We start from the raw sequence: 14,492 nt of genomic DNA, 5'->3' as shown, positions 1-14,492 counted from the left end.
TACATGGCTATTCATGTAACTGAATGAGGAGCTACTGATTCCTATAAGAAAGCACAGATGGCAAATGAGTTCCATGTAGAACTCTTTTGACCTACAATCCTAGCCAAATTTACGAGGGAAGTTACTACGAAAGTGACTTCCAAGAAAAATGGGACTGGAATGGTAACCAGAAGGAGCACATGGACCTGAAACCCATGCCTGTTGTATGAAATGGATCAAGCGGAAAAGTGGAATCTCCCATGATGTTGCACAAACAGTTCCATCAGCTGCTGAATCAGCAATACCACATCTCGCAAGGGCCTCGTCATTGGTTTACACTTTTGGTTTACTGCTCCTCGAGCAGCTGAGTCGTTACCCAACGTCTGATGAAGTGTAAAGGCAGCTGCTCAGGTCTCATTTCAGCCAAGAACTTTAAGAGGTTGACACATTACTCGCAAATTAGTCTCTTCCATGGAGAGATACAAGATGAACCTTCTTCACTGCCTTGGGTGATCATTCCAAGCTAGATATCACGCAGCTGCCAGCCTGTGGGAGTATGGACAGTTGCCCCAGCTTTCCAGATGTCTGTGATGTGTAGGTGCCAACTTTAAGAACTAGTGCCTATAAAGGGGACTTGTATATACAGCCAGAACATTTTTTATAGAAGTATTATAAAACAGCGAAGGCTGTGAAAGATCATAAGGCATGTCTCATGACATGATAATGGTGGATCACAAGTTGGCCATGTTTCAAGGTCATAATATCCCCGGGCTGTATTCTAGAACAGTGATCCCCAACCTTGGGCCTCCAAATGTTCTTGGACTTCAACTCCCAGAAATCCTGGCCAGCAGAGGAGGTGGTGAAGGCTTCTGGGAGTTGTAGTCCAAGAACATCTGGAGGCCCAAGGTTGGGGACCTCTGTTCTAGAAGACCAGCTTGTTGGTTCACGCTGTTTAATCCAGACACCATGCCAAACAAATGGGCATCACAGTCAAAAAAGTAAAGGTAAAGGTTCCCCTTGACATTTAGTCCAGTCATGTTCGACTCTAGGGGATGGTGCTCATCCCCGTTTCCAAGCCATAGATCCAGCGTTTGTCCGAAGACAGTTTCCGTGGTCACGTGGCCAGTGCGACTAGACACAGAATGCTGTTACCTTCCCACTGTGGTGGTACCTATTTATCTACTCACATTTTTACATGCTTTCAACCTAGCTCCTGTTAGGTTGGCAGGAGCTGGAACAAGTGTTGGGAGCTCACTCTGTTGCATGGATCTGATCTTATGACTGCTGGTCTTCTGACCTTGCAGCCCAGAGGCTTCTGTGGTTTAACCTGCAGCGCCACAGTCAACAAACTATACATCAAATTAAAGCAGCACCATGAATCTAGGCATCAATTCCACTCATCCTCGCAGAACCTACAATGATAAAAAATCTGGGAAATTCAAGTAGTTTAGAGCAATCAGTCCAGACCCATCAATAATTGCTTCAGTAAGTCGGCTTTGTTAAGCTGATCACCTTTAGGGTTAATTTGAATCCAGTCTGACGTAAGTTGCCAGCCCGTTCACTCGATGTTTGTATTAGACTTTCCAAAGTTAATTGTCTATGTTTTTGTCAAAAAAAAAAAAAAAAAAAAAAAAAAAAAGGAAAGTCAAAACAGAGTTCCAAGTTTGAGTATTCAAGGTCATTTTCTGGGCTTTTTGCCAACATTGTAGATAGCCATAACAGTTTAACTCCCAGCGTTGTTTGGCTAAAATAATTTTAAGAGGAAAATTTCTTAAGTTTAACGCCAAAGTAATACCATACTTCCTTCCTTGAAGTATAATTAAGTTTTAAATTAATGTCCAATTTATTTTCTTTGCGTCTCTTTGTGTCTCTTTCCCCTTCTCCAGATCCACCGCTGCTCAATTTAGTGGTGGGGCTAAGAAACACTTTTTTTTCTGTTAAAGGGATAGTCATAAAGCAGCATAATTAAGATTTTGTATCTCACCCAGTGATAAGGAAGATGTTAAATTGGCTGATTTATCGCTTCTTCTTTTGCCGGCTGCCGACAACTTGCAAGCAAGCTAATTCAGCTGCTTGTTTCTGCCAACTGGTTGATTGGGGAGTTTTTTTTCCCCTGGGGAGGGGGAAGCTGATTTTAAATAGGGACTCTGACTTAGGACTTGAGACTCCGGACTTGGTACCAAGGACTTGACTCAGACTTGGGACTCGCCCAAAGACTTGCTAGGATCCCTGAGCAAAACTGGCTTGCATCCTCTCCAGCACAGCTAGATGCTAAGGCTTCTGGGAGCTTTAGTCCAAAAACTTATGGGGATCCAAGGTTGGGAAACACTGCACTACATGCAGAATAAATGTTGCAGTGTGTGGTTCTCCTCTACAAGATTCCAGCCAACCTGGCTTGACTTTTTCCAGGAGATGCTCTTCTATTTCCTTTCACCACACTATTCCTCCAAAAACTGATTAGAACTCCATACCCACTGAGCATGCTCAAACCTCTGTGAGCTGCTTTCAGTCTTCCTCCCTCGGGGCCCCTAGTATTTCCCTGGCACGCAGGGATGATGTTATTTGGAAAACATTCTTCTTTTTTTCAAATTCCAATTCTACTAGACATCACCATGGCTACTCTGACTTTAGATGCAGCTACTCTAAAAATAACGCTGTGGTACACCCAAAACCAGCCTGCAAGTTTCTTTATCCAGTAAATTCCTTTCCTTCTATTCCCATTTTGATTTTACTCTGAATGATCAACTGAAGCAACCTGGACTTTTCATTTCTCATGAGGTGACAGAAGAATTCTGGCTCTCTCTGTGTGTTTTGCAATTTCTTGGTGTTTACTCATTGGCCTTAGCACTTCTCGATCGGTCACCATCTTGAGGCAAGGATGCAAAGTAGACACAAAAAAATTTGTATTTCACACAGTGCATACAAAAGGACCCCAAAAGGGAAGAGAATATAGTATTAAAATGTGGAAGACCTTTAAAAATTTTTTTTTACAACATTGGAAGTATTTTTCTATTCCTTGCAAGTGGAACAGGTCAGTACATATTTGATTATACCCGAGATAAAATTCAGTAACATTGCCAGGGTTTGGTTCTAATTTAAATGCACACAGGATTCCATCTGCAGTCACCCTTTGCTAATCTTTTACCATTAAATTTCCAGCAAAGAGAACAGATCTCCTATTGTGTGCCATCTATAACAACTCAATCCATGCTTAAGCATGTGTTCGAAGCCCTCGGCATTGACCCACTCTGTTTAAAACCCTCTTTGAAATGCCATATCTATCTATCAGGAGCTGTGCCAGCGGCTTAGAAAGGAAACCTCTTTATGGATCACTTAGTCCAATTTAATAAGTTGCACAATGAAGTCATTTTTATTCGTCAGCTGAGGTGATAAAAATTGTTCACCACAACAATGAATGTGGTTGGCAGGAACGAATTCATCTCTTAATTGAGCTGACACTTCCTTTTTGACCACATCCAAGTCATAATGACTGAGATCTTAAGACAAGTTCTGCTAAGGACATTCATGGATCAAAAATTATCCCACCCTCCCCTCTTTGTCCCCCATCCTAGCCCACATTGTTTAGGAAGGGCCTCTGAACAGCTGCCAGGAAAAAAAATGTGATATGAATTTTTCCTTCCATAAAGGTCCTTATTCATTTTAGGACTCAGGCCATTATCATTCAGATGCTATTGAAAATGATATTTGAGCTTCAGTGATCTGCCACTATTCCTGAAAATGTGGTGGACAGATATTAAAAAGAGACTTCAAAATTTATGGGTGCTATTTTGGTTGCAGTCACTGAACCCTATGAAGATACTAAATGCTAAGAGCCTATAAAGGCAAAACAAAATGTTTAATTATTAAGGTTTTTGCTGTGTTTGCGAAAAGTGCCTCAGGGAGCTTCAGATTCCATAATCCTATAAACGCTGGCCATGGTGGTGGACAGATTCTATGATTAGCAGTCAGAACAAGTAAAATTTCCCAAGCTGATTTGCTCTCTGGTGTAATGTTTGAAAACTAGTACTGCACAGGTTCCCAGTGTGGTATAATGGATAGAGTGACAGACTTGGATTCTGAAGACTAGGGTTCAAATCCTCACTTGGCTATGGAAACTCACTAGTGAGGGACTGGTAAAGGTAAAGGTTCCCCTTGACATTTAGTCCAGTCGTGTCCGACTCTAGTTGGCGGTGCTCATCCCTGTTTCCAAGTCATAGAGCCAGCGTTTGTCCAAAGACAGTTTCCGTGGTCATGGGGCCAGCGCGACTAGACACGGAATGCAGTTGCCTTCCCACCAAGGTGGTACCTATTTATCTACTCTCATTTTTACAAGCTTTCGAACTGCTAGGTTGGCAGGAGCTGGGAAAAGCAACAGGAGATCCCTCCGTTGCGTGGATTCGATCTTACTACAGCTGGTCTTCTGACCTTGCAGCACAGAGGCTTCTGCGGTTTAACTCGCAGTGCCACCACTCCTTAAATCTCTCATTTACCTCGAAAGCCCTATTAGGGTCACTATAAGTTGGTTCTGACTTGATGGCATGTAACTAAAAGTGGCACAGACTTGTGGTACTGACTGCAATTCTCAGAAAAGGTGCCTGGGAATTGTAGCCCCCCCAAAAAATCTACACCCCTCTGATGAATACCATTGGAAATGCTACCACAAGTCCCTAAATGTCTTCACTTATATCCACTCAACATAGACTGAAAAAGTTCATTTTTTTCCTTCTCTGTCTTCCAGAATCTCCAGTATCACTATGGCCATGCAGACTGGGGTACCCGGGAATTATAGTACAAAACCTGCTGCACAAGAAGCGTAATCTACTGTCATGAGGGAGGAAAACCAGATGCACACATATAGAATAGATAAAAGCTGGCTTAGAAGCGGTGTATATGTAAGTATCTAGGGGTCTTGGTAGATCAGGCACGATGGTCTTTTCCAGGATTTTTTGGGGGTATAAAATACATAGAAGTGGTCCAGCATTCCCTTCTTCTGGGGGCATCTTGGGACTTTGCAGTTTGCCCAAGGTTACACAGGCTGGCTCATCTCTCAGAAGGCCAAATGTCTCTAGAACACTAATAAATTTCAGTTTCTAATAATGCTCTATGTGTGACTAGAGATGGACACGAACCGGTTCGTCCCAGTTCATAAAGGCAGCAACACAGGCGCTGCTGTTCCCTTCCCCCGCCTCCTCAGCCAGTTCAGCCCCTCACCAGGCCCAGCTTTCTTAATTTTTCCCCCCTCCTCGGCTAATCTCCCGGTCACAAGCAAGAGCACAGACCTCTCTGCCCCGCCCTTTTATCTGAGTGACAGATCAGCCAAGGGGGCGGGGCAGAGAAGCCTGAGCCGTTGCGAGGACCGAGAGATCAGTTCAAAAGGTGCAGGAAGTTACCGTGCTGGGCCTGGTGGGGGGGGGCTGATTGAACCAGAGGAGGCGGGGAAGGGGAGCAGCAGCACCTGTGCTGCCATCAAACTGGGACAAACTGGGACAGACCGGTCTGTGCCTATCGCTATGTGTAACGTATGGTTTGGCTTTTAATTCAGATTTGCACATCTGCTAAGAAGGCCAAACTCTGTAGTTCTCCTGAACTGGATAACCGATTTCTTGGCATTTATATAGGAATGCATTCAATGGGATAAAAAGAAAAAAGAAAAACAATTATTTGCATTTCAGTGCTAGCTAATGAACTGTATTGAGTTTATGCATAAAAGCATCAATCAATATCTTTCATCTCTCTCGTTTCGCTTGTTTAGTCGTTTAGTCGTGTCCGACTCTTCGTGACCCCATAGACCAGAGCACGCCAGGCCCTCCTATCTTCTACTGCCTCCCGGAGTTGTGTCAAATTCATGTTGGTTGCTTCGCAGACACTGTCCAGCCATCTCATCCTCGGTCGTCCCCTTCTCCTCTTGCCATCACACTTTCCCAACATCAGGGTCTTTTCCAGGGAGTCTTTTCTTCTCATTAGATGGCCAAAGTACTGGAGCCTCAGCTTCAGGATCTGTCCTTCCAGTGAGCACTCAGGGTTGATTTCCTTTAGAACTGATAGGTTTGTTTTCCTTGCAGTCCAGGGGATTCTCAAGAGTCTCCTCCAGCACCACAATTCAAAGACATCAGTTCTTCGGCGGTCTGCTTTCTTTATGGTCCAGCTCTCACTTCCATACATCACGACAGGAAAAACCATAGCTTTGACTATTCGGACTTTTGTTGGCAAGGTGATGTCTCTGCTTTTTAACATGCTGTCAAGGTTTGTCATCGCTTTCCTCCCAAGAAGCAGGCGTCTTTTAATTTCGTGGTTGCTGTCTCCATCTGCGGTGATCATGGAGCCCAGGAACATAAAATCTGTCACTGCCTCCATATTTTCCCCTTCTATTTCCCAGGAGGTGATGGGACCAGTGGCCATGATCTTAGTTTTTTTTATGTTGAGTTTCAGACCGTTTTTTGCTCTCTTCTTTCACCCTCATTACAAGATTCTTTAATTCCTCCTCACTTTCTGCCATCAGAGTGGTGTCATCTGCATATCGGAGGTTGTTGATATTTCTTCCGGCAATCTTAATTCCGGCTTGGGATTCCTCCAGTCCAGCCTTCCGCATGATGTATTCTGCATATAAGTTGAATAAGCTGGGGGACAATATACAGCCTTGTCGTACTCCTTTCCCAATTTTGAACCAATCAGTTGTTCCATATCCAGTTCTAACTGTTGCTTCCTGTCCCACATATAGGTTTCTCAGTAGATCGATAAGGTGGTTAGGCACTCCCATTTCTTTAAGAACTTGCCATCGTTTGTTGTGGTCCACACAGTCAAAGGCTTTTGCATAGTCAATGAAGCAGAAGTAGATATCTTTCTGGAACTCTCTGGCTTTCTCCATAATCCAGCGCATGTTAGCAATTTGGTCTCGAGTTCCTCTGCCTCTTCGGAATCCAGCTTGTACTTCTGGGAGTTCTCGGTCCACATGCTGCTGAAGCCTACCTTGGAGGATTTTGAGCATAACCTTGCTAGCGTGTGAAATGAGTGCAATTGTGCGGTAGTTGGAGCATTCTTTGGCACTGCCTTTCTTTGGGATTGGGATGTAGACTGATCTTTTCCAATCCTCTGGCCACTGTTGGGTTTTCCAAACTTGCTGGCATACTGAATGTAGCACCTTAACAGCATCATCTTTCAAGATTTTAAATAGTTCAACTGGAATGCCATCACCTCCACTGGCCTTGTTGTTAGCCAGGCTTTCTAAGGCCCACTTGACTTCACTCTCCAGGATGTCTGGCTCAAGGTCAGCGACTACTTTGTCTGGGTTGTCCGGGATATCCACATCTTTCTGATATAATTCCTCTGTGTATTCTTGCCACCTCTTCTTGATGTCTTCTGCTTCTGTTAGGTCCCTCCCATTTTTGTCCTTTATCATGTCCATCTTTGCGCGAAATGTTCCTCTAATATCTCCAATTTTCCTGAACAGATCTGTTTTTTCGTTTTCTGTTATTTTCCTCTATTTCTTTGCATTGTTTATTTAAGAAGGCCCTCTTGTCTCTCCTTGCTATTCTTTTGAAGTCTGCATTCAACTTTCTGTAACTTTCCCTATCTACCTTGCATTTTGCTTCCCTTCTCCTCTCTGCTATTTCTAAGGCCTCGTTGGACAGCCATTTTGCTTTCTTGCATTTCCTTTTCTTTGGGATGGTTTTTGTTGCTGCCTCCTGGATAATGTTACGAGCCTCTATCCAAAGTTCTTCAGGCACTCTGTCCACCAAATCCAGTTCCTTAAATCTGTTCTTTACTTCCACTGTGTACTCATAGGGGATTTGGTTTAGATTATACCTGAGTGGCCCAGTGGTTTTTCCTACTCTCTTCAGTCTAAGCTTGAATTTTGCTATGAGAAGCTGATGATCAGAGCCGCAGTCAGCTCCAGGTTTTGTTTTTGCTGACTGTATAGAGCTTCTCCATCCTTGGCTGCAGAGAATATAATTAATCTGATTTCGATATTGCCCATCTGGTGATTTCCATGTATAGAGTCGCCTCTTGTGTTGTTGGAAAAGAGTGTTTGTGATGACCAGCTTATTCTCTTGACAAAACTCTATTAGCCTTTGTCCTGCTTCGTTCTAAACTCCAAGGCCAAACTTCCCTGTTGTTCCTTTTATCTCTTGGCTCCCTACTTTAGCATTCCAGTCCCCTAGAATGAGAGTACATCTTTCCTTGGTGTCAGTTCTAGAAGGTGTTGTAAATCTTCATAAAACTGTTCAATTTCAGTCTCCTCAGCAGTGGTGGTTGGTGCATAAACTTGGATTATTGTGATGTTGAAAGGTCTGCCTTGGATTCGTATTGATATCATTCTATCATTTTTGAGATGGTATCCCATTACAGCTTTTCCCACTCTTTTGTTGACTATGAGGGCCACTCCATTCCTTCTACGGGATTCTTGCCCACAATAGTAGATATGATAATCATCTGAGCTGAATTCGCCCATTCCTGTCCATTTTAGTTCACTGATGCCCAGGATGTCGATGTTTATTCTTGCCATCTCCTGTTTGACCACCTCCAGCTTCCCAAGGTTCATAGATCTTATATTCCAGGTTCCTATGCAGTATTTTTCTTTGCAGCATTGGATTTTCCTTTCACTTCCAGGCGCGTCCACAGCTGAGTGTCCTTTCGGCTTTGGCCCAACCACTTCATTAGCTGTGGAGCTACTTGTACTTGTCCTCCACTCTTCCTCAGTAGCATGTTGGACGCCTTCCGACCTGAGGGTCCCATCTTCCAGCGTCATATCTTTTAGCCTTTTGTTTCTGATCAAGGGGCATTCTTGGCAAAGATACTTGAGTGGCATTGCCAGTTCCTACTCCAGGTGGATTGCGTTTAGTCGGAACACTCCACTATGTCCTGTTCGTCTTGGGTGTCCCTGCATGGCATAGCCCATAGCTTTTCTGAGTTACTCAAGCCCCTTCGCCATGACAAGGCAGCAATCCATGAAGGGGCAGCAATCCATCTCTGGCTACCTTCATTTGGTTGTATGTAGATTGGCAGTTTTTAAAATGGTTACCTGGAGCAGAGTTCTGTCGCACCAGCAAAACATACCATGCAGAATTGGAGCACCACACTGCATTCTGAGATATTACCAGATCTCCCCCCCCCCAAAAAAAGTTACTTTTTGGACTACAACTCTCCTAATCCTCCAGCCAACAGATACAATGGCTGTCATCTCAAAAGTAGTATTTTTGATCTAGATACCAGTACGCAGAAAACTTGCAATGAGAGAAAGAGCTGACAAACCATTGTTTTGCCAATACTCTTGTGTTCTAAAAATAAAATAAAATTGCTGATTCTTGAATTGTAAATCTGCAAGGCTTACAGTAATACTTCTCCAAAAAGCAAGAAAAGCTAAGCTTCAAAAGTCTATAAATCATTCCTTATTCCACCAACAGTTCTAGCCTTTTAAATAAGCTCACAAAAGTCACTGGTGTGCAACTAATAATTACTAGGCTAGTGGGTACTGGAAAAAGGAAAGACAGTCTAGTGTTTAAGCCCCCCCCCCATAAACTAATATGGGACATCTTAGTCTCCTACAGTCTATGTTTACTGCAGAACCTATAAACTAGACTTTTGAAAGGCTGGCATTCTACACTATGTTACCTGAATGGTTGCAAATCACGAAGTCTCCGTTTGACTGACGAGTAAGTAGAGATACAGAAAATCATTAACAACTTCAATTTCTTCACTATCAACATTAAAGTTATGTAATTCTTTTGCACTCATGAATTTTGTCTTCTTGGTGTTCAAGCATTCATATTTTCTTTTTTAATCTTCATCAGTAGTTACTTCAAATCCTTTCTGTTAGTAACATGGCATCATCTATATATCTTAAAATTATTGATGGGTCACAGTGTGGATTTCGAGCAAATAGATCCACCACTGACATGGTATTTTCCCTCAGATAGTTGCAGGAGAAATGCAGGGAACAACAACATCCACTCTTTGTGGCCTTCATAGATCTCACAAAGGCCTTTGATTTGGTTAGCAGAAATGGCCTTTTTAAAATACTTCCCAAGATTGGATGTCCACCTCGACTCCTTAACATCATCAGGTCCTTTCATGAGGGAATGAAGGGAACTGTAAGTTTTGATGGCTCAACATCAGATCCCTTTGACATCCGAAGCAGAGTAAAACAGGGCTGTGTCCTCACACCAACTCTGTTGGGGATCTTTTTTTGCTGTCATGCTGAAGCAGGCCTTTGGAACTGCAACCGAAGGTGTCTATCTCCAAACTAGATCAGATGGAAAGCTCTTTAATCTCTCTAGATTGAGAGCAAGGACCAAAGTCCAACTGAAATGCATACGGGACTTCCTCTTCACCGATGATGCAGCCGTTCTGTTCAGAGCACATTACCATAGTCTCTTGAGACTGAAGGATGCCTAAAAAATTGGTGTGTCTTCCACCAATTTCCATTTCTCCTACATCAGGCTTCTGTAAAGATTTATTCATATTTATTCTAGTTTTCATATGATACATTCTGTATACATTGTGTAAAGCATTGTATATGACAGAGTAGCAGTAGTACAGGTAAACACCAGGGGATGATTACCAAAAAGATCTTCTCTGAGATGATGAATACGCCAAGCACCAGAGTAGTGTTGACAGCAGATATTGTATTATTTATAGAATATACAGGTATATTTACAGCTAAGTCTTTGTTCTCAGTCCCAAAGTAATGCACAACAGTTTCCACAGAGTTTAGTGCATATATCAGAGTCAATGTTCAGTAAATAAGTTCCATCCAGGTAGCGAGAGTTCCTCTTCAACTCCAAGCTCGCAGACACGGCTTCCTCCAGGATTCTCCAGCACAGGAACAAGACGACTCTTCTCCACAAACACATCAACCAGCATCACCAACAACAACCCACAAATTGTGTATGCTTGGTCTGCTAGTTTTATCCCATGTATGACCAATCCTAGGGCTACAATCACAGCTGTTCTAATCACCTCAGCTGTATACATTCAAGCTTTGCTTCTCTTAACTGTACTGATCCTGACAATTACTTATTGTCATGTACAAAATTTGATTTAACAATTCTATCAGGTTTAGCCTAAACCTGTCAGTATACACTATAAAGTATACATTGTGTATACATTGTGTTTTACTCTGCACATTGTGCATAACTTGAACAGACAAGAAGATAAAATACACCCTTCTGTGGCACCTTTATTTATAGGAAAGCCTTCTGTCATGACACTCTTTCCTAATAGTAGGCTCTAGATTAAAGATTATACATTAGAACAGTGGTCCCCAACCTTGGGCCTCCAGATGTTCTTGGACTTCAATTCCCAGAAATCCTGGCCAGCAGGGATGGTGGTGAAGGCTTCTGGGAGTTATAGTCCAAGAACATCTGGAGGCCCAAGGTTGGGGACCACTGCATTAGAACAATAAAATGTTCTGACATACCTATTTCTTTTAGCACAACCTATAACCTTTCATGATCCACAAAGTTAAAGACTATGACAAACTATAAAGCTCCAGCAGACAACATATATTTGCAGTGGGATCTTCAGCTTATTTTTTTTCTGAATCCAGCTTGATCATCTGACATTTCTCACTTCATCTACGGTGAAATACTTTGTAGCAAAATCTGGATCATCACTTCACTGCACGGAAAATTAATGCAATGGTCCTATTGCTATTGTTTGTGTCTCTTTTCAAAGGTTTGGGATTAAATCAAATCCACCCTGCACTGGTGAATACAGTATTCTTTTTTTGGTTCTTTTTGTTGTTGCTTTCTGGTATTGGTTGAAAAGTTGCATTTAGGATGCTAACCCTGTTTCTGTCATTTTTTATTTTTGTTTCTTCTTTGCTAACAATTTTAAGGGTGTCATCAGTCATCTGTTGACTTCTTTTATTCTGATTACAGGAATACCCTTTTTTCATTCGTCCCTTATAACTTCTTTGCTCTCAATCCAAAGTTCTTCTCATTTTCCGTCAATTAACTTTAGCAGCCAGTGTGGTGTAGTGGATAGACTGATGGACTAGGAAACAGGAGACCTGGGTTCAAATCCCTGTTCAGCCATGGAAACTCACTAGGGGAAGAGACCTGGTAAAACCTTTCCTTAAATATCTCACTTACCTTTAAAGCTCTATTAGGGTCACTATAATTCAGTTCTGACTTGAAAACACAAGTCGACAATAGCAACAGCTTTAGTAAATAAAATCATTCTGATTTAGTCCTTGAATTCCTCAGAAATGCCGTTTAAATTATACTGTGGCTCTATAATTGTTTTAGTGGTCTTCTTCAGTTTTATCTCAATTTTTTATATTAGCACTTCATAGTCTGTACCACGATCTATGGCTCACTTTTACTGAGTTGATAATAATTTGTCATCTTCTGCTTCTGATTATGTACTATGTTTGACTCTCATATTGGCCATCCAATAATGTCCACATGTGATATTGTGTAGTAGGTTGCCTGCAGCATGCATTTGCAATAGACAAACCACTGACTTCACAGAGCCAGTCTCCTGCTTTGTTCATGACTCCTAAGCAAAATTCTTCAGTAATGTTTGATGATTCTGATATACTGTCTTCTTTTCCATTCCAGTCACACAAGATTATCAGCATACTCTGTTTTCATGTGTGATCAACTTCCTCCTTGGTCCTTGCACAGAAGCTTTCAATTTCTTCTTCTTGTGTATTTTTACTTGGGATATTAAAGGTCATAAAATAAACAATATTTTAAAAATGTTTCTAGTCAAAGTAAAACATAATTGAATCTGCTACAGTTGCCAGTCTTATTTGCTAAACCCTATCACTAATCTCTCATGAGAAGAGAAGATTCCCTGGAAAAGACCCTGATGTTGGGAAAGTGTGAAGGCAAAAGGAGAAGGGGACGACAGAGGATGAGATGGTTGGACAGTGTCATCGAAGCTACCAGCATGAATCTGACCCAGCTCTGGGAGGCAGTGGAAGACAGGAGGGCCTGGCGTGCTCTGGTCCATGGGGTCATGAAGAGTCGGATACAACTTAACAACTAAACAACAACAACAACATCACTAATTTCAGTCACAGTAGATTGACTAAATCAACTGCTGAATGGTAAATCAGTCAACACTGATTTAGGTAGATCAACCGGATTCAATAAGACTACCTTAGCTGGATCTCCAACAGATCTTGGTTGGGCTTGAATCCAACAATTTCAGTCATGGTTAAAAGCACAGAAGGACAGCCAAGACAGAAATGGTGACCTCAACCGATAATTTCTGAAACACTTTGTGCTATGTTAGTAGTGTACACTTTAAAACATGACTTAAACTGACTCTGCGTCAATGGCTCGCTGTTTCCAAAACAGGCTGGAAAAATGTTGGAACTGATGGAGGTTGGGGAAAACAATAGCAACCAATAAGCTATTTCATCAGGAATACATCAAATCATTACTGGTAAAAGGTACCAAACAGTATCCCTTATACTACTCCAAAGTAATGAATCTGATAGCTCAGTGGGGTAGAATGTCTGCAGAGACAGGAGTTTGAATTCCCCCCCCCCCCAGTGCCTCCCAGGAAGAGGGTCCAAGAGAGATCACCCAGAGCTATGAGTGGTTGATGGATTACTTGGGAAGGCAGCATGGGCTCCAAGTGCCACCAGAAGGAGATAATGGCAAACAACTATATATTATGAGGACTGTATACAGTGGTACCTTGCATGATGATGATCCCGCTGTATGACGAATCCGCAGGATGGTGACTTTTTTGCGATTACTATAGCGATCGCAAAATGATGCTTCCTATGGGTTTTTTTCACTGGACGTCGATTAGGTCCTTGCTTTGCGAACCATTTGTTCACAAGACGATGATCTTTACAGCTGATCGTCGGGTTCCTAAAATGGCTGCCCTGCGTTTTCCAGGCCCATACTTCACAGGACAGCCATTTTACGCTGATTGGTGCTCTCAAAATGGCTTCCCTATGGAGGATCTTTGCTGGACGACGAGGTAATTTCCCCATTGGAACGCATTAAACCGGTTTCAATGCATTTCAATAGGGAACTGTTTTTCGCATGACGACGATTTCGCTGTACAGCGATTTTCCTGGAACGGATTATTGTTGTCATGCAGGGCACTACTGTACTTAGAAAAGTCTGTTGGGGTTTCTGTAAGCCAGAAACAACTTGATGGCAGAGAAGGATGCTGCTATGATCTGAATCAGCAATAGAAGAGGTAGCTGGCAGGCCCATCCTAAACACATTTACTTATAAGGAGAATTCCAGTACAAATCAGTACAAATTACAGTGGTGCCCCGTATAGCGAGGTTAATCCGTTCCGGATTAACCTTCGCTATACGAAAACATCGCTGTGCGGGGCAGGGAAACCTATTGGAACGCATTAAACTTATAATGGCCGCGGATGGCCCGAAATGCCCCCCCCGCAGCGTTTTCGCGACCTCCCTAAGCAAGGGGAGGGCGCGAAAACGCTGATAGGGGCCATTTCGGGTCATGCGGCGGCCATTTTGGAGCCGCCGATCAGCTGATCGGCGGCTCCAAAATGGCCGCCGGAGCCCC

General features: G+C 42.7%; 1 protein-coding gene and 1 long non-coding RNA gene across 3 annotated transcripts in view; one reads left to right on the top strand and one right to left on the bottom strand.

Annotated features, from left to right (window-relative positions):
- The window catches only part of ME3 (malic enzyme 3), a 109,322-nt gene that overhangs the window by 93,655 nt on the left and 1,175 nt on the right, over positions 1 to 14,492 (bottom strand). The gene's annotated exons all lie outside the window — the stretch shown is intronic.
- The window catches only part of LOC144588093 (uncharacterized), a 35,255-nt gene continuing 22,347 nt past the window's right edge, over positions 1,585 to 14,492 (top strand). The window contains exon 1 of the long non-coding RNA XR_013543437.1: positions 1,585 to 1,623. This is a non-coding gene — a long non-coding RNA (uncharacterized LOC144588093). The remainder of the gene's footprint in view (positions 1,624 to 14,492) is intronic.

This window comes from Pogona vitticeps, chromosome 3 (assembly GCF_051106095.1).
Source record: "Pogona vitticeps strain Pit_001003342236 chromosome 3, PviZW2.1, whole genome shotgun sequence".
NCBI lineage: Eukaryota > Metazoa > Chordata > Lepidosauria > Squamata > Agamidae > Pogona > Pogona vitticeps.
The sequence above is the reverse complement of the archived record's forward strand: the minus strand, read 5'-3'. Positions and strand labels throughout refer to the sequence as shown.